Here is a 19,337-nt window from a genome sequence, read left to right on the forward strand (position 1 = left end):
TTTGAAGTTCATAACAGTCTGCTTTGGTCTTAACTATCTTGAGCAGTTTAGTATCAGCTGCAAACTTTGCCACCTCACTGTTTACCCCTTTCTCCAGATCATTTATAAATAAGTTGAATAGGATTGGTCTGAGGACTGACCCTTGGGGAACACCACTAGTTACCCCTCTCCATTCTGAGAATTTACCATTAATTCATACCCTTTGTTCCCTGTCTTTTAACCAATTCTCAGTCCATGAAAGGACCTTCCCTTTTATCCCATGACAACTTACTTTACTTAAGAGCCTTTGGTGAGGGACCTTGTCAAAGGCTTCTGGAAATCTAAGTACACTATGTCCACTGGATCCCCCTTGTCCACATGTTTGTTGACCCCTTCAAAGAACTCTAATAGATTAGTAAGACACGATTTCCCTTTACAGAAACCATGTTGACTATTGCTCAACAGTTTGTTTTTCTAAGTGTCTGACAATTTTATTCGTAACTATTGTTTCGATTAATTTGCCCGGTACCGACGTTAGACTTACCGGTCTGTAATTGCCGGGATCACCTCTAGAGCCCTTTTTAAATATTGGCGTTACATTAGCTAACTTCCAGTCATTGAGTAGCCGATTTAAAGGACAGGTTACAAACCTTAGTTAATAGTTCCGCAACTTCACATTTGAGTTCTTTCAGAACTCTTGGTTGAATGCCATCTGGTCCTGGCAGGTCCAGACACTTCAATCTGTGACAGTTCCTCAGATTTGTCACCTACAAAAGCCGGCTCAGGTTTGGGAATCTCCCTAACATCCTCAGCCGTGAAGACTGAAGCAAAGAATCCATTTAGTTTCTCCGCAATGACTTTATTGTCTTTAAGCGCTCCTTTTGTATCTCGATCATCAAGGGGCCCCACTGGTTGTTTAGCAGGCTTCCTGCTTCTGATATACTTAAAAACATTTTGTTATTACCTTTGGAGTTTTTGGCTAGCCGTTCTTCAAACTCCTCTTTGGCTTTTCTTATTACATTCTTGCACTTAATTTGGCAGGGTTTATGCTCCTTTCTATTTGCCTCACTAGGATTTGACTTCCACTTTTTAAAGGAAGTCTTTTTATCTCTCACTGCTTCTTTTACATGGTTGTTAAGCCACGGTGGCTCTTTTTTAGTTCTTTTACTGTATTTCTTAATTTGGGGTATACATTGAAGTTGGGCTTCTATTATGGTGTCTTTAAAAAGCGCCCATGCAGCTTGCAGGGATTTCACTTTAGTCACTGTACTTTTTAACTTCTGTTTAACTAACCCCCTCATTTTTGCATAGTTCCCCCTTTTGAAATTAAATGCCACAGTTTTGGGCTGTTGAGATGTTCTTCCCACCACAGGGATGTTGAATGCTCTTGTATTATGGTCACTATTTCCAAGCGGTCCTATTATAGTTACCTCTTGGACCAGCTCCTGCGCTCCACTCAGGACTAAATCTAGAGTTGCCTCTCCCCTTGTGGGTTCCTGTACCAGCTGCTCCATGAAGCAGTCATTTAAAGTATCGAGAAGTTTTATCTCTGCATTTCGTCCTGAAGTGAAATGTTCCCAGTGAATATGGGGATAACTGAAATCCCCCACTATTACTGGGTTCTTAATTTTGATAGCCTCTCTAATTTCCCTTAGCATTTCATCATCACTATCACTGTCCTGGTCAGGTGGTCTATAATAGATCCCTAATGTTATATTCTTATTAGAGCATGAAATTTCTATCCATAGAGATTCTATGGAACATGTGGATTCACTTAAGATTTTTATTTCATTTGATTCTACATTTTCTTTCACATATAGTGCCACTCCCCCACTGCACGACCTGTTCTGTCCTTCCAATATATTTTGTACCCCGGAATGATTGTGTCCCATTGATTGCTCTCAGTCCACCAGGTTTCTGTGATGCCTATTATATCAATATCCTCCTTTATCACGAGGCACTCTAGTTCACCCATCTTATTATTTAGACTTCTAGCATTTGTGTACAAGCACTTTAAAAATTTGTCATTGTTTATTTGTCTTTCCTTTTCTGATGTGTTAGATTCTTTTTTATGTGAATGTTTATCATCTGATCTGGCCCTTATATTATCCTCCTCCATCCTCTGTTCCTGACTATAACCTGGAGATTCTCTATCATTAGACTGTCTCCTAAGAGAAGTCTCTGTCCGATCCACATGCTCCTCTGCAGTCGGCTTTCCCCCATCTCCTAGTTTAAAAACTGCTCTACAACCTTTTTAATGTTTAGTGCCAGCAGTCTGGTTCCATTTTGGTTTAGGTGGAACCCATCTCTCCTGTATAGGCTCCCCCCATCCCAAAAGTTTCCCCAGTTCCTAATGAATGTAAACCCCTCCACTCTACACCGTCGTCTCATCCACGCATTGAGACTCTGAAGCTCTGCCTGCCTACCTGGCCCTGCGTGTGGAACTGGGAGCATTTCTGAGAATGCCACCATAGAGGTCCTGGATTTCAGTCTCTTCCCTAGCAGCCAAAATTTGGCCTTCAGGACATCTCTCCTACCCTTCCCTATATCATTGGTACCTACATGTACCACGACCACCTACACATAAGTCTGTCTAGATGCCTCGAGAGATCCGCAACCTTCGCACCAGGCTGCCAAATTGCCGCCGAAGAATGAAGCGGCGCGGTACAGCAGCCGCCAAAGTGCCGCTGAAAAAAGCTGGAGACGGCCCTGTGTCAGGATAGTCTCACACACTTTGGCTAGCCTAGTTTAAAGTGCCTCAATCATTGAAGCTCTTTCCGTTGCTCTTGAGAGGCTATTTCACAGTTCAAATAGACCTGATTGCTGAAAATGTTTCCTGGTATCTAGCCTAAAGCTTCCTCCATTTATTTCACTACACTGTTTTGCAACTAAGAAATTCTGGCATCCCTTAAAATAACAATAATAAAATATGGAACATTATTGAATAAGTAATATAGCTCAAACATTAATCTATTTTATCAACATACCAATTATAAATTGGTGCATTTATTTCCCATGAATGTGAAAGGACAGACCCCAGGGAGTTATTTTGCAAATTTCCACTCTCATCCTTTCCAATACAGATCTAACCTGCAGTATGCTAGTGGTCCAGTTTTTGACTTTACCTCAATGAAGACTGTATGTAATTGACTTTTTATAAGTTATTAACTTCCCCGTGAGTCCAGTCTATTAAACCCAGTGTGTTTTTAAAAGATATCATTTACTGATTAGCACTTCCTAGTTACTTTTCAGTCTCTGTATACACACAGTTATGCAATTCAGATAACTTCATAAAACACAGCAAAATCAAACTTTTCAATTTATGGAAGGAGTTTATTTTAATTATTTTTCCCCGTGTACTTTGTCCAGATTAATATGAATCATTCTGATGACAGATAATTTAGTGTTATGGGCCAAAGTATACTCCCTAAGGGTGGGTGTGTGCGTCAGTGGGGGAGGGAAAAGATAGCCTTCATACACCCATCCAAGAGAATACAGGCTGTACGTGGCTGCAACTCAAGTCTCTGCAATTGGCAGTGCCGGGAAAGGGGGCCTGCTAGCTCTGCTTGCTGCACTGACTGGCCCCAGAGGAGGCCTTTGGGGGCAGGTTGTGGGAGTGGCCATGCTCCTTTCCCCGTTTGCTAGGGTGGCTATGCTGGGAGGACCATTTGTTCCATCGCTTTCAAGGTGCAGCTAGACTGCATCTGCTCTATGTTTCTGCCAATGCACCAGAGGCACTATGCCTAGCGGAGTCATAATGTGTCTTGACATTTGTTCCCTAATATAGCTTAGTCTCATAGGAATCCAACATGGGGAGTGCAATGTTAAATACACTGCAGTTCCTTCAACCACCTTCCCTTCTGTAATCTGTGAGCACAATATCCTACCCTGAAGGCAGCTTATCTCTACTGTACTGCTTGGCTTCCATGTGAGTTGAGAGCGAATCCTCTGGTGGTTGGGCTACTGGGTTGGGTTTGCCAGGAGGGCACTTAAAAAGTCACACACAGTTAGGCAATTGGGGCAAGTTTTACCTAAGAAGATATTGACACTCTGTTGGGACTGGTAATGGCAGTAGTTCAGGGAAGGCTGGTCCAGCTGCAACAGCATGGCTAAAGCATGGAAGAGACAACAGAGGAGAAGAGGGTGGGGAGAATTGGGGAGCATAGAAAATGAGAAGAGAGGCAATTTTATATACCACACACTGAATCTATGTGTGGGGGAGGGATAGCTCAGTGGCTTGAGTATTGGCCTACTTAAACCCACGGTTGTGAGCTCAATCCTTGAGGGGGCCATTTAAGGATCTGGGGCAAAAATTTGTCTGCGGATTGGTTCCCCCTTCAAACAGGGAGTTGGACTAAATGACCTCCTGAGGTCCCTTCCAACCCTGATATTCTATGAAAACACACACACCATAAAAATGGGAGCATTTTGATGATGGGGCTGTAATTCCAATGCAAGACTGTGGTGACTATAAAACCTGGGGCTGTCAATTAACACAAGCAATTAAGGCAAAACTAATTAACTAAATTAAAAAAATAGTCACAATTAATTGCAGTTTTAATTGCACTGTTAAACAATGCTAGAATGCCAATTTAAATTTATTATGAATATTTCGGATGTTTTTCTACATTTTCAAATATATTGATTTCAATTACAACACAGAATACAAAGTGTATAGTGCTCACTTTATATTATAACTTTTATTACAAATATTTGCAGCATAAAAAGATAAAATAAATAGTATTTTTCAATTCACCTCATATAAGTATTGTAATGCAATCTCTTTATTGTGAAAGTGCAACTTACAAATATTATTATTTTTTACATAACTGCACTCCAAGAAAAAAAAAAAAAGGGAAAACTTTAGAGCCTGCAAGTTGACTCAGGCCTACTGCTTTTCTAATCAATCGCTAAGACAAACAAGTTTGTTTACATTTATGGGAGATAATGCTACCCACTTCTTATTTACGTCACCTGAAAATGAGAACAGGAGTTTGCATGGCACTTTTATAGCCAGTGATGCAAGGTATTTACGTGCCAGGTATGCTAAACATTCATATGCCCCTTCATGCTCTCGCGATTAATTGTGATTATTTTTTTTAATCATAGAATCATAGAATATTAGGGTTGGAAGAGATTACAGGAGGTAATCTAGTCCAATCCCCTACTCAAAGCAGGACCAACACCAACTAAATCATCCCATACAGGGCTTTGTCAAGCCGAGCCTTAAAAACTTCTAAGGATGGAGATTCCACCACCTCCCTAGGTAACCCATTCCAGTGCTTCACCACCCTCCTAGTGAAATAGTGTTTCCTAATATCCAACCTAGACCCCCCCCCCCTGCAACTTGAGACCATTGCTTCTTGTTCTGTCATCTGCCACCGCTAAGAACAGCCGAGCTCCATCCTCTTTGGAACCCCCCTTCAGGTAGTTGAAGGCTGCTATCAAATCCCCCCCTCACGCGTCTCTTCTCCAGACTAAATAAGCCCAGTTCCCTCAGCCTCTCCTCATAAGTCATGTGCCCCAGCCTCTTAATCATTTTTGTTGCCCTCTGCTGGACTCTCTCTAATTTGTTCACATCCCTTCTGTAGTGGGGGGACCAAAACTGGACTCAGTACTCCAGGTGTGGCCTAACCAGTGCCAAATAGAGCGGAATAATCACTTCCCTCGATCTACTGGCAATGCTCCTACTAATACAGCCCAATATCCCATTGGCCTTCTTGGCAATAAGGGCACACTGATGACTTGTATCCAGCTTCTTGTCTGCTGTAATCCCCAGGTTCTTTTCTGCAGAAGTGCTGCTTAGCCAGTCGGTCCCCAGCCTGTAGCGGTGCATGGGATTCTTCCTTCCTATGTGCAGGATTCTGCACTTGTCCTTGTTGAACCTCATCAGATTTCTTTTGGCCCAATCCTCCAATTTGTCTAAGTCACTCTGGACCCTATCCCTACTCTCCAGCACATCTATCTCTCTCCCCAGCTTATTGTCATCTGCAAACTTGCTGAGGGTGCAATTCATCCCATCATCCAGATAATTAATAAAGATGTTGAACAAAACCGGCCCCAGGACAGACCCCTGGGGCACTCCGATTCATACTGGCTGTCAACTAGACATTGAGCCATTGATCACTACCCATTGAGCCCAACAATCTAAGCAGCTTTCTATCCACCTTATAGTCCATTCATTCAATCCATACTTCTTGAACTTGCTGACAAGAATACTGTGGGAGACTGTATCAAAAGCTTTGCTGAAGTCAAGATATATCACATCCACCACTTTTCCCAGATCCACAGAGCCAGTTATCTCATCATAGAAGGCAATCAGGTTGGTCAGGTATGACTGACCCTTGGTGAATCCATGTTGACTGTTCCTGATTACCTTCCTCTCCTCCAAGTGCTTCAAAATGGTTTCCCTGAGGACCTGCTCCATGATTTTGCCAGGGACTGAAGTGAGGCTGACCGGTCTGTAGTTCCCTGGGTTCTCCTTCTTCCCTTTTTTATTTATGGGCACTATATTTGCCTTTTTCCAATCATCCAGGACCTCCCCCAATCACCATGAATTTTCAAAAATAATGGCCAATGGCTCTGCAATCACATCAGTCAACTCCCTCAGCACCCTCGGATGCATTAGATCTGAACCTATGGACTTGTGCATGTCCAGCTTTTCTAAATGAGCCTTAACCTGTTCTTTCACCACTGCGGGCTGCTCACATCTTCCCCATACTGTGTTGCTCAGTGCAGCAGTCTGGGAGCTGACCTTGTCTGTGAAGACTGAGGCAAAAAAAGCATTTAGTACTTCACCTTTTTCCACATCATGTATCATTAGGTTGCCTCCCCCATTCAGTAAGGGTCCCACACTTTCTCTGACCTTCTTCTTGTTGCTAACATACCTGTAGAAACCCTTCTTGTTACACTTCACATCCCTTGTTAGTTGAAACGCTAATTGTGCCTTGGCCTTCCTGATTACACCCCCACATACTCAAGCAATATCTTTATACTCCTCCCTAGTCATCTGTCCAAATTTCCACTTCTTGTAAGCTTCCTTTTTGAGTTTAAGCTCACCAAGGATTTCTCTGTTAAGCCAAGTTGGTCACCTGCCATATTTGCTATTCTTTCTGCACAGCGGGATGGTTTTGTTCCTGTGCCATCAATAAGGCTTCTTTAAAATACAGCCAACTCTCCTGGACTCCTTTCCCCCTCATATTAGCCTCCCAGGGGATCCTGCCCATAGTTCCCTAAGAAGGTCAAAGTCTGCGTTTGTGAAGTCCAGGGTCCTTATTTTGCTACTCTCCTTTCTTCCTTTTGTGAAGATCCTGAACTCAACCATCTCATGGTCACTGCTGCCCAGGTTGCCACCCACTTCTACTTCCTCTACCAATTCTTCCCTGTTTGTAAGCAGCAGGTCAAGAGGAGCATGGCGCCTAGTTGGTTCCTTCAGCACTTGTACCAGGAAGTTGTCCCCAACACTCTCCAAAAACTTCCTGGATTGTCTGTGCATTGCTGTATTGCTCTTCCAGCAGATGTCAGGGTGATTGAAGTCCCCCATTAGAACCAGGGCCTGTGATCTGGAAACTTCTGTTAGTTGTCCAAAGAAAGCCTCATCTACCTCATCCTTCTGATCCTATTAATCATAGACTTTTAGGTCAGAAGGGACCATTATGATCATCTAGTCTGACCTCTTGCATAACGCAGGCCACAGAATCTCACCCACCCACTCCTGTAACAAACCCCTAACCTATGTCTGAGCTACTGAAGTCCTCAAATCATGGTTTAAAGACTTCAAGGTGCAGAGAATTGTCCAGCAAGTTACCTGTGCCCCATGCTGAAGAGGAAGGCGAAAAATCCCCAGGACCTCTGCCAGTCTGCTCTGGAGGAAAATTCCTTCCCAGTCCTAAATATGGTGATCAGCTAAACCCTGAGCATGTGGGCAAGACTCCGGTGGTCTATAGCACACATTCACTACAACATCACCCTTGTTGCTCTCACCTCTAAATTTAACCCAAAGACTCTCAACAGACTTTTCTCCAATTTCCTTCTGGAGCTCTGAGCAATCATACCGCTCTCTTACATACAATGCAACCCCTCCACCTTTCCTCCCTTACCTGTCCTTCCTGAACAGTTTAGATCCATCCATGACAGTGCTCCAGTCATGTGAACTGCCCCATCTAGTTTCTGTTATTCCAACCAAATCATAGTTCCTTGATTGTGCCAGGACTTCCAGTTCTTCCTGCTCGTTTCCCAGGCTTCTTGCATTCGTGTATATGCACCTAGATAACTAGCCAATTGCCCTACTTTCTCGGTATGAATCAGGAGGTTCCCATCTTGTACCTTCCTCCTTGTGTTTCCTCCTGGTATCCCCCTTCCCCACTTACCTCTGGCTTAGGTCACCGTCCCCCAGCGAACCTAGTTTAAAGCCCTCCTCGTTTGACAGTTCTAATAAAAACCATTTGAGCTTTGCTTTCATAACTTCTAATTCTAGCCAGAGGTCTGTGATGAGATAACAGCATCACAGTTCACAGTCGTGTATAACATATTCTATATTCTATATCAGAAAATCCTCATAAATCAAATAATGTACTTTGTTGCATCATAGAAATTATGTAGGTAAAATATTGCAATAGATGTTGACACTGAAAACAAACTTTTGATATATTTTCCTCTAAAACATAATGTTCTTTTTTTTGTACTGATAAATTAATATTACACATCAAATGTATAGGAATTTTGACATGCCTAGCTCATTCTGCCTATAATTACCAGAACATTGAAATATCCATCAGTATGTTGGACAATCCATTGCAATACGTTTCATTTCCATAAAGACCAAAGGAGATTTTATTAATGGTTAAGCTAGAACAGTGAGAGATGGCAGGTTTTCATCCTGGGAGAAAGCCTGTTCTGAGAGGAGATCTAAGTCTCTCTTGGATATTTTATGATACAACTTAAAACAGAGAGCATGCCAGTTATTTGACTGTTGGGGTTCAGGGACTGAAAACAGGGAGTTGTCATGGAAACCATTTTACAACCCTAACTTTAGCATTACTACTGTAACACAAACCAGGGTTTATGAAATTGGTGCATTCTGGTAGATCTGAAAAGAAATAAGAACATTAAATCAGTAATATAAATATATATATTGTACAGATTGCGTGAATAAACTGTGGATTACAAGTCTTTTTTTTTTTTTTTTTTAAATACCTAATCTCATGCCGCATCTGAATTATAGCAGTAGATCCACTTCACTACCTGGCCAGCCATTATCAGCAGCAGTGTTCTGTAGACATGTTGTGACAATTGGGCCTATAACTTTTTTGGCTGCTTGGGAATTTACAATGAAAAGTAGATCAAGATATTTTTAATATGGATGTTACAGACAGGTAGAAGAAAACCACACAGAAAAACTGAATTAGTCCAAACAATACTGTATAATTTAGACTGTGTGAAATAGTTCTTGGCAAACAAAAAAATGTGTCCAGAAATTAATACCCCAAAATTAGTGTGTCAAAAACGTAGGCCTAATTTGGTGGGCAAAATAATAAAGGGACTTTGGGGAGAAAAATTGGCTACTGGAGTGAGCTTCACCACCATGGCTGCCACCCTCACTCTCTCCTGGGACCCTGGGCTTTTGTCAACCTGATCCTAAAAAATTTCCTGACCTGACCAGGCCAAAGAGAGGGACCCAGATAACATCACCACCTCTACTGGTTCCTGCTCAATCCCAAACACTACCTGGAATGAAATGGGATCGGACTTTAACAACCACAGCTCCAGCCCATTTTAACTACTCTTTTCCCCCAAAAGCAGAGTTATTATCATCTTTGCTACAGTACCATCTAAGAGACTATCAAACAAGGAATTTTTTTCCTTCTAACAACTCTCTCCAGCAACAAGGGATGAAAGCCTTATTTACTACTTTACATTTCAAATACTTTAACTGTTTTTCCTTCTTTTCTGTTTTGTAAATAAAGGGTTAAAAGCATATTTGCCATGGCACTAAGCAGGCTGAGATCTCTGTATACCAAACCCTGAATCCTGTTTAACACTGTTTACTATTGGACTGTGACTGGGTTATGTTAACACCTTTGAGTCCCTATATTCCATCTAAACTAACACAACTGACTCTATGGGGCGGGGGGGGGGAGGGGAGCAGGGGTGGATTTGAAAGATGACAGGGTAATGGATTTAGGGATTAGTTTAGTATAGAATTGCTATATTGGAACAGATCAGGGTCCATCTAAGCACATAGTATGTCAGCAACAGGGGCCAGTAGTAGTTGCTTCAGAGAACAAAATAAAAAACCCTGCAGTAGGCAATTATGAAATAACTTGACCTAATGGAAAGTTTCCTCTTAACTCCCAATAGTTAGAAATTGATTTACGTCCTGAATCATGAGCATGAGAACCACTTTTGGGCCTTTTCTTTATTTTTACTATTTACTATTGTAATGCTACATATTCTTGTTACACTGGTCTACAATTTTTGAGAAGTCATCTGCTTCAGAGATAAAATGTGCTATTTATTATGTATTTTGATGTGCTGAATTCAAATATGACAATTAAAACAACTGATTGGCTACTGTTTCTAAGATATTTAAGTTTTTATATTTTATGTCTATGTATATTGTGTAGATAGTAGAGTTTTAATCATAAATTGTAAACCTAGGTCTTTTCATGTGTTTATGGTTGCTTTACATGATAATATTTCACCTGTCCTGTTTATGTAACACTTTAAAAATCAGCAAAAGGGTTATATAAATAAAATTTATTATGAAACAAAAGGCAAAAAACTATTATGTACATAGTTTAGTCCTATTCAGTGTCTACTCGGCGCTTCTTGGCTTGTCTCTTGTATTCATTAAATGGAGCATCTCTTGTCACTGTCCAGCAATAGTCTGCAAGCATTGATGGGCTCCATTTGCCCTGATAGCGTTTCTCCATTGTTGCAATGTCCTGGTGAAATCGCTCGCCGTGCTCGTCGCTCACTGCTCCGCAGTTCAGTGGAAAAAAATCTAGATGAGAGTGCAAAAAATGTATCTTTAGTGACATGTTGCAACCAAGGCTTCTGTATGCCTTGAGGAGGTTTTCCACCAACAACCTGTAGTTGTCTGCCTTGTTGTTTCCGAGAAAATTTATTGCCACTAATTGGAAGGCTTTCCATGCCATCTTTTCCTTGCCACGCAGTGCATGGTCAAATGCATCATCTCGAAGAAGTTCACGAATCTGAGAACCAACAAAGACACCTTTCTTTATCTTTGCTTCACTTAAGCTTGGAAATTTTCCACGGAGGTACTTGAAAGCTGCTTATGTTTTGTCAATGGCCTTGACAAAGTTCTTCATCAGACCCAGCTTGATGTGTAAGGGTGGTAACAAAATCTTCCTTGATTCAACAAGTGGTGGATGCTGAACACTTTTCCTCCCAGGCTCCAATGACTGTCGGAGTGGCCAATCTTTCTTGATGTAGTGGGAATCTCTTGCACGACTATCCCATTCGCAGAGAAAACAGCAGTACTTTGTGTATCCAGTCTGCAGACCAAGCAAGAGAGCAACAACCTTCAAATCGCCACAAAGCTGCCACTGATATTGGTCATAGTTTATGCACCTCAAAAGTTGTTTCATGTTGTCATAGGTTTCCTTCATATGGACTGCATGACCAACTGGAATTGATGGCAAAACATTGCCATTATGCAGTAAAACAGCTTTAAGACTCGTCTTTGATGAATCAATGAACAGTCTCTGCTCATCTGGATCGTGAACGATGTTGAGGGCTGCCATTACACCATCGATGTTGTTGCAGGCTACAAGATCACCTTCCATGAAGAAGAATGGGACAAGATGCTTTTGATGGTCACGGAACATGGAAACCCTAACATCACCTGCCAGGAGATTCCACTGCTGTAGTCTGGAGCCCAACAGCTCTGCCTTATTCTTGGGTAGTTCCAAATCCCTGACAAGGTCATTCAGTTCACCTTGTATTATGAGGTGTAGTTCAGAGGAGGAGGATGGGAGAAAATGTGGGTCCTGTGACATTGATGGTTCAGGACCAGAAGTTTCATCCTCTTCCTCTTCCTCATCTGACTCAAGTGAGAATGATTCTGGTGCATCAGGAACTGGCAGTCCTTCTCCGTGGGGTACTGGGCGTATAGCTGATGGAATGTTTGGATAATGCACAGTCCACTTTTTCTTCTTTGACACACCTTTCCCAACTGGAGGCACCATGCAGAAGTAACAATTGCTGGTATGATCTGTTGGCTCTCTCCAAATCATTGGCACTGCAAAAGGCATAGATTTCCTTTTCCTGTTCAACCACTGGTGAAGATTTGTTGCACAAGTGTTGCAGCATATGTGTGGGGCCCACCTCTTGTCCTGATCTCCAATTTTGCAGCCAAAATAAAGGTGATAGGCTTTCTTAACCATAGTGGTTATACTGCGCTTTTGTGATGCAAAAGTCACTACACCACAAACATAGCAGAAGTTATCTGCACTGTTCACACAAGTACAAGGCATCTCTGCTCACTTTGGCTAAACAGAAATGTGTCCCTTTGCAAAATCAAACACTGACAAATAAAAGAGCACGACACTGTATGATTTCTAGAGCTGATATAGGGCAATTTGTTCAGCAGAGTGATGTAAGCTTTGTTATGATTGCATCATCCATGACTTCTAGGAATAACATGATGCAATTCATATAATGTATGACGCAATACCAGCTTCAGATTGCATCATTCATTGTTTTGCCTAAAAAGTAAGTACTGTCCAAACCCAGTCATAGATTTATTCATAGATCCAGTCAAAGATGTATTTTAGTCATTTCTGGTTTAAATTGAGATCCCTTCCCTTTATAACTCACTTATCCTCCGCCATTCCCAAGTCAAGGGTCGTATATACTGACCCAATAGCATATCTTGAAAACTAGAGCCAATCAACAATTTTAAGCATCATTTTCATTCTCAGTGACCCAGAATTAGTAAAGTTTGACTACATTTATTTCAGAAGCATTTTGGCTGTAGAGCAGTGTTATCCATATAAATTGCTGATCCTTTTTTAAAGTTCTTAGCCTCGATGGTGTTACCAGATTTGCCCATTACTTTTGGGTATGCTCATTTATTAGGCTTACTCTTCTGGGGGGCTGGGGAGTGGGTTCTGTATTTCTATCAATGTACTGCTTGTGTCACTTGTGTTCTCATATGGGGCTCTATTTCTCCCTGCTGGAAGTTCCCTCCCAATGGAGCTATCCTGCAGGACCTAGGTTCCCCAGGGCTGGGTTCTTCCAGCCCCAGAATCAGGCGCGTGCGTGCGCGCACACTCACACTAGAGTGCATCTGAGAGGACCGGGATAATCAGCACTCCCAATTTGACCCCTTATATGTCCCTGGACTCAGTAGGCTGGGTCAAGCAGCATTTCCAAGCTGTCACCTTCATAGGCCTTTGGATTCAGCAGGCAGGGTCAAACAGCACCTCCAAGCTGTCACCCTCATGTGCCATGGGCACCGCACCGGAATAGAGTATTCCTGAGCAGGCTGGGTCGAACAGCACTTTCAATCTGCCACCCTCATATGCCCCTGGACTCAGCAGACTGGGTCGAGCAGCACTTCCAAGCTGCCACCATCATATGTGCCAGGTTCAGCACATCCCTATCCCCACTTTCACATTACAATTGTTCTGGTAGTAACCCACTTGATGGGCAAACCCCACAAGATTTTTGGGCACTGCAGGGATCTTTTAGCTTAGGTACAAGGAGCGTTGCTGCAGAGCAAATGAGGAAATCAAAAAATACCCACGAGGTGGAGGGAGAGAGAGAGAGAAGCAACCAGCTTAACCATGAAAGTTATTTATTGTCAGGTAATAACCATATTGGAGCCAAACAAACAAAACAGTTATAATATTAAATCTAACTTAAATTTGATTATAAAAGTCAGGTTTAGAAAACTATAACTGATCACACAAGTCAGGGTCAGAAGGCTATACTGAGAGAGAGAGAGAGAGAGAGAGAGAGAAATGGGTTCTCACCCCTCTGTGAAGCTTGAATCTACTGGGGATTCTAGGTGGTGGTGTGTCTGACGAAGTGGGTATTCACCCACGAAAGCTTATGGTCCAATATGTCTGTTAGTCTATAAGGTGCCACAGGACTTTTTGTTGCTTTTTATAGGTGGTGGTGGTAGCTGAGGGTCCAGAGTGCTGGATAGAGGGCCCCCCTGCCCCCAGCACGATCAGTCAGGAGAAGATGAAGTCCCAATGGAACCGATGCAGATTTTGGATCCAAGCACCAGAACTTAGTTGAATATGGGTAGGAGTTTTTGTAGAGAAACAACATTGGTTCAAGGGAGAACATTAGATTTGTTTATGTGTAAACTGATGGCTCAAGGGAGTATACCAAAGTTGTTTTGTTCAGGCTAGACAATAGGAACTGATCATTCCTGGCTATGGGCGATGTTCCTTGGAGGGAGCTCACAGTGCAATTAGGCAGCTTCAGTATTTTGGATACCAGTAAAGGATTTCTTACTAGAATTGGTCTGATAACTAAGCTGGGTGTGTGCAGGCGTGAGTTCATTAACATCTGGAGCAGAGATCCCCCATCATGCAGTGCTTCCCTGCTTTTCTGGTCCCAGAGTTCCATGCGGTTCTTGCCTTGGAATCTCTATTCTCCATTCTGTATGCTAATGGCCATGCCTCCTTGTTCCATCTTCGATGCAAATGAATCTAGGGGAGTTTCCTTAATCCTGTCACCCTTATCCCGGGGGTTAGGTGTGTCTCCCATGGCCTTTTCATTGCTTTTTGTAATTCTTTCTTCTGATCAGTTTTGGTTCAAGCAGAGGTTGGACAGGAGGAGAAGATCTTTCGTGATTCAGACAGGCTGGGTGCTGTGCCCTGTTTCCTCAAGAACACAGAGCTACTGGGTAACAATGGCAATGAATTTTATGAGAATTTTCTTTTATCTGTTTTGAATTTGCTACCTTTTGATTTCATTCTCATGATGAGCAAGGGGGAATAAAATGCCTCACTTACCTTCCCTATAGCATTCATTGTTTTGTATTCTCTTATCATGTCATCTCATTCATCTCTCTCTCTCTAAGCTAAACAGTCCCAGTCTTCTCAATCTCTTTTTGCATGAGAGCTTTCTCATTGTCCCTCTGATTTTGCAATATCCTTTTGAGATGGCCTGCACATGGTATTCCAGATGAGGCAGCATCACTGACAGAATGGCATTATAATTTTGTGCATGTTATTCTCCATCCCATTCCTTATACATCCTAACATCTTGCTTGCTTATTTGACTGCAGCTGCACATTGAGCAGAGATCCTCATTGAACTGTCCACAACCACACCTGCATTACCTTTCCTGACTTGATACAATTAATTTACAACCGTGTAAGGTGTATGTGATTATTCCCTCCAATGTGTATTACTTTGAATGTATGAACAATGATTTTCATTACCATCAAACTGCTAATTCACCTAGCTTAGCTTGGTTCCTCACTTCCATTTTTTGAAGACTATCTCTTTGGCTCAACTCACCAGTTGAATCCTGCCATTCAGTGGATGTTCCATGCATAACAATTTTGATGGAAGGTAGGATAAGGCTTTGATGGCAGCACCAGGCAAACAGATAGATATCCATGAAAAAATTCAGCCACAGTGCTTAAGGTATGGAAAAGTTAAAAGCAATCGGAAACAAGGTCTTATAAAGGGAATCTCATTTAAAAACTTAACTATAGGTGGCTCTATCAGTGCCACAAATGCTGAAGTCAAGAAAACAAATATGGAAATAAATGTCAAGTATCAGGGGGTAGCCGTGTTAGTCTGTATCTACAAAAACAACAAAGAGTCTGGTGGCACCTTAAAGACTAACAGATTTATTTGGGCATAAGCTTTCGTGAGTAAAAACCTCACTTCTTCGGATGCATAGCTATGCATCCGAAGAAGTGAGGTTTTTACTCACGAAAGCTTATGCCCAAATAAATCTGTTAGTCTTTAAGGTGCCACCAGACTCTTTGTTGTTATGGAAATAAATGTTAGCTATTTTGGTGTATTGCTTGAATTAACTACTTCTTTTAACTTTTTCTTGCTTTATTAAATATATTTTTCTACTGAGATCTCTTGTAGGAAGTTGTCCCCTCAGACTATGTGACAGCAAGATTTCCTCATATGTCTGCTTCTCTGCAGAAGAGCTCTGTGTAAGCTCAAAAACTTGTCTCTTTCACCAACAGAAACTGGTCAAGTAAAAGATATTTCCTCACCCACTGTGTCTCTCTAGTTCTTATACCACATTCTTTTTACAGTGGTTCTCAAACTTTAGCAACCCGAGGATGCCCATTTTGATTTAAAAAATTTTGTGGATCCCCAAACCCTCCCGCTCAGCCCCAGGCCCCACCCCTTCCTGCTCTCACTCCACCCCTGCCCCTCCTCTTCCCCACCTCTTTCCATCCCCTCCCCTGAGTGCTCCCCGTCCCCATTCCTTCTCCTCCCTCCCAGTGCCTCCTGCATGCTGCTGAACAGCTGTTCTCTGGCATGCAAGAGGCACTGGGAGGGAGGGGGAGGACTAGGAGTTGAGGGAGGGAGGGGAAGGAGTTGATCAGCAGGGCCCGCAGACCCCATGGAGTACCCTCAGAGATCACCTAGGGTCTGCAGACCCCAGTTTGAGAAACGCTGCTTTATTATATTATTATTATTATTAATCTATCTTGCTGACAAGCTGATATCTAGAGCTGATTGAAAAATGATCATTATTTATTGCTGGAAATTATAATTCTTTTTATTTTCATCAAATTTTCTGCAAAAATATTCTTTCTTTTACAAAATCCTGAAACTTGAACATTTTGACTAAAAGATTGTGGGAAATCATTTTTAGTTTGCAGGAAAGATTTTAATATCCCCTGTAATTTTTCCATTAAAAGTTTCATTTGATTAGCCATTTTTCACTGAAATTACTTTTCAATAAAAAAATGCAACCAGCTTTACTCCTATTTAACTCATTAATTTGAAAAGGGGAAATTATAAAAAAAAAAAAAAATGCCAACGCACTATTCCCCAGTACGTTAGGTTATTAGTTCTGAAACATTCTGAAATAAACATTGCTTATTTCTGATCCATTAGAAACCACCAAATAAGCTCACATTATTAATGCTATTTACTTGTCATATGGTTTCATCTAACACAACTCTGTATTCTCTTCTGGGACCTACGTGAGGACACCCCTGTGTCCAATTTCCATTCACCAACAACCAGCAATTTGTTTTTATTTATATAGGAAAGTTAATTGAAGTTTTCTTAAGAAAATACCACATTTTTAGAAATGTTTTTCTTTTTGTGACATGACCTTTTAGGGAATCTCCTAAGGTTGCTCCACCCGAGAAGAGCAAATGTTAATTTACAGTCTTCATTTATGTATTTATTTTATAGCTACAAGCTATTTACATCTTTAATGCCCAGATTTTCCTTTCTGTTTCTTTGTTTCTTTGCTCTCCCCATTGACCTGGGATGGCTGAACTAATAGTGGTGGAGTGGGGAGTATTAATCAAGATATTTTTCAAAAAAATATGAAAAAAAATCTATTGGATTTGTCATTATGCTAATTTTTGTATCATTTGAATCCTACTCTCTGATCACTTTTTCTTTAACATGCTGCATTTTTTAGAGTGGCTTATTACTATACCAGTTCATCATTTAAAATGCAGAAAGTGTCACACAAAAGAAGTCTCATCTTCAGACATTAAAGAAGAAAAACATCTGGAAAACGATACCAAGCTGGATGTAACAGTGAAGATGTAGTCCACAAACTTTGAAAAAATAATTTTCTTCTTCTTTCCTTCCTCAGATCTGCGTGCTGCTGTTGCAGCTGCATTGTGCCTTGTCTGCGGATGTGTGACACAGCTCAAAGGGTGACACAATGCTGGGAAACCAGAGGAAAAGCGAATGGAACTGTAAAGTTCTCCCTCCCCCCCTTTGTTCAGCAGGGAGTCCTCTGAATTAACTTCAACTGAGAGGAACTCATTTTGGGTTTTCCCTAAACAAAGCAACAGAGCATGGTTGTCCATTGTTCTTATACACTGGAGTCTAATACCTCTTCTCCTTTTGTCTGTCTTTTTAAAAAAAATCACTCTGCTAGAGTGAATATTGTACAGTTTCTTATCCCATGAATACAGACAAAGCCTCCACTCTTCTTGCTTCCTACAGGGCATCTCCATGGAGGATTCCATAGCAGTGCTGTAATATATTGGTATTAATGAGCACATCATTCAGTCCCCTATTCCGGCTTTTTCAACAAGCCCATACTCACAAACAAACTTTCAGGACAGTATTTATCTGTTTCAAACTGAAACTGCAGAAGTAATTAAAAGCTAGGTGATGGCAGGTCTGTATGTCCAGCTAGCCTTATTTTCTCTTGCACATTCACAATTTTGTAATTGGCCACTGGATCGCTAACCTTTTCATGATTGGCCCTAGATTGCCCTCCTACTATTCAGTGTTCATAACTGTTAATGGGAATTCTGCATATAGCCTGAAAAAGTACGTAATAGCCTGAATCGATGGCTATATGTTTATTATCCTCTCTTTGCACAGGGCTTCAGCATTGCTCTCTACAGTTATGAAACTTCATCTTTAAAGTACTGAAAGAATAGAGCTACAGGGTAAAACTGTACTGAAAATGTCTTATAAATGACCAGTGTTTGTATTTTTAATTTAAAAAAAAGTGAATACAAATATTAAAGAAACTCCTTAGCATCTGTGCTGTGTTTCTTATGGGGGTATGTGTCATTGTAGCATTGTTCATTTAGTCACATGACCAGGTTAAGGTATCTATGGTGAAAGCTTCTCACCAATGCAGATGTCAATAGTAGGTACTAACATGTTAACCAACCAATCCCAGCTATAATCCTAGTCCTGAAGGAGGTGGAACTAGTATGAAAGATTATTCAAAAAGGTGAAAGCCTTTTGTTCTCTTCATGAAGGGTCAAGCTGCAAAGTACCCTGCACCTATAATTATAACTTTATTAGCAATGTAGATACACTTTATCTGCCATGTTTCAGAGTAGCAGCCGTGTTAGTCTGTATCCGCAAAAAGAAGAACAGGAGTACTTGTGGCACCTTAGAGACTAACAAATTTATTAGAGCATAAGCTTTCGTGGACTACAGCCCACTTCTTCGGATGCATCTAATAAATTTGTTAGTCTCTAAGGTGCCACAAGTATTCCTGTTCTTCTTTTTATCTGCCATATTCACAACCAGCATCAAACCCGCAAACAGCAGAAATGGTGCCTAGAAGAATTCAGCCAAATCATATTGACCAGTTTGTGTGATAGGCAGAGACAGCTGATGCTATGTATTGTCTGATGGGAAAAAAAATCAAAGAATTTGGAGCCATCA

General features: G+C 41.4%; 1 long non-coding RNA gene across 6 annotated transcripts in view; it reads left to right on the plus strand.

Annotated features, from left to right (window-relative positions):
- LOC128833552 (uncharacterized) overlaps window positions 1-18,695 on the plus strand; it is a 174,211-nt gene extending 155,516 nt beyond the window's left edge. For 5 of the 6 annotated variants that reach the window (XR_008444270.1, XR_008444272.1, XR_008444271.1 and 2 more), the window contains 2 exons: window positions 14,771-14,869; window positions 17,788-18,695. This is a non-coding gene — a long non-coding RNA (uncharacterized LOC128833552). Of the gene's footprint in view, window positions 1-14,121; window positions 14,260-14,770; window positions 14,870-17,787 lie in introns of all 6 variants that reach the window. The other variant, XR_008444273.1, reaches the window with a different exon arrangement.
- Window positions 18,696-19,337: the final 642 nt, after the last annotated feature.

Source organism: Malaclemys terrapin, chromosome 3 (assembly GCF_027887155.1).
Source record: "Malaclemys terrapin pileata isolate rMalTer1 chromosome 3, rMalTer1.hap1, whole genome shotgun sequence".
NCBI lineage: Eukaryota > Metazoa > Chordata > Testudines > Emydidae > Malaclemys > Malaclemys terrapin.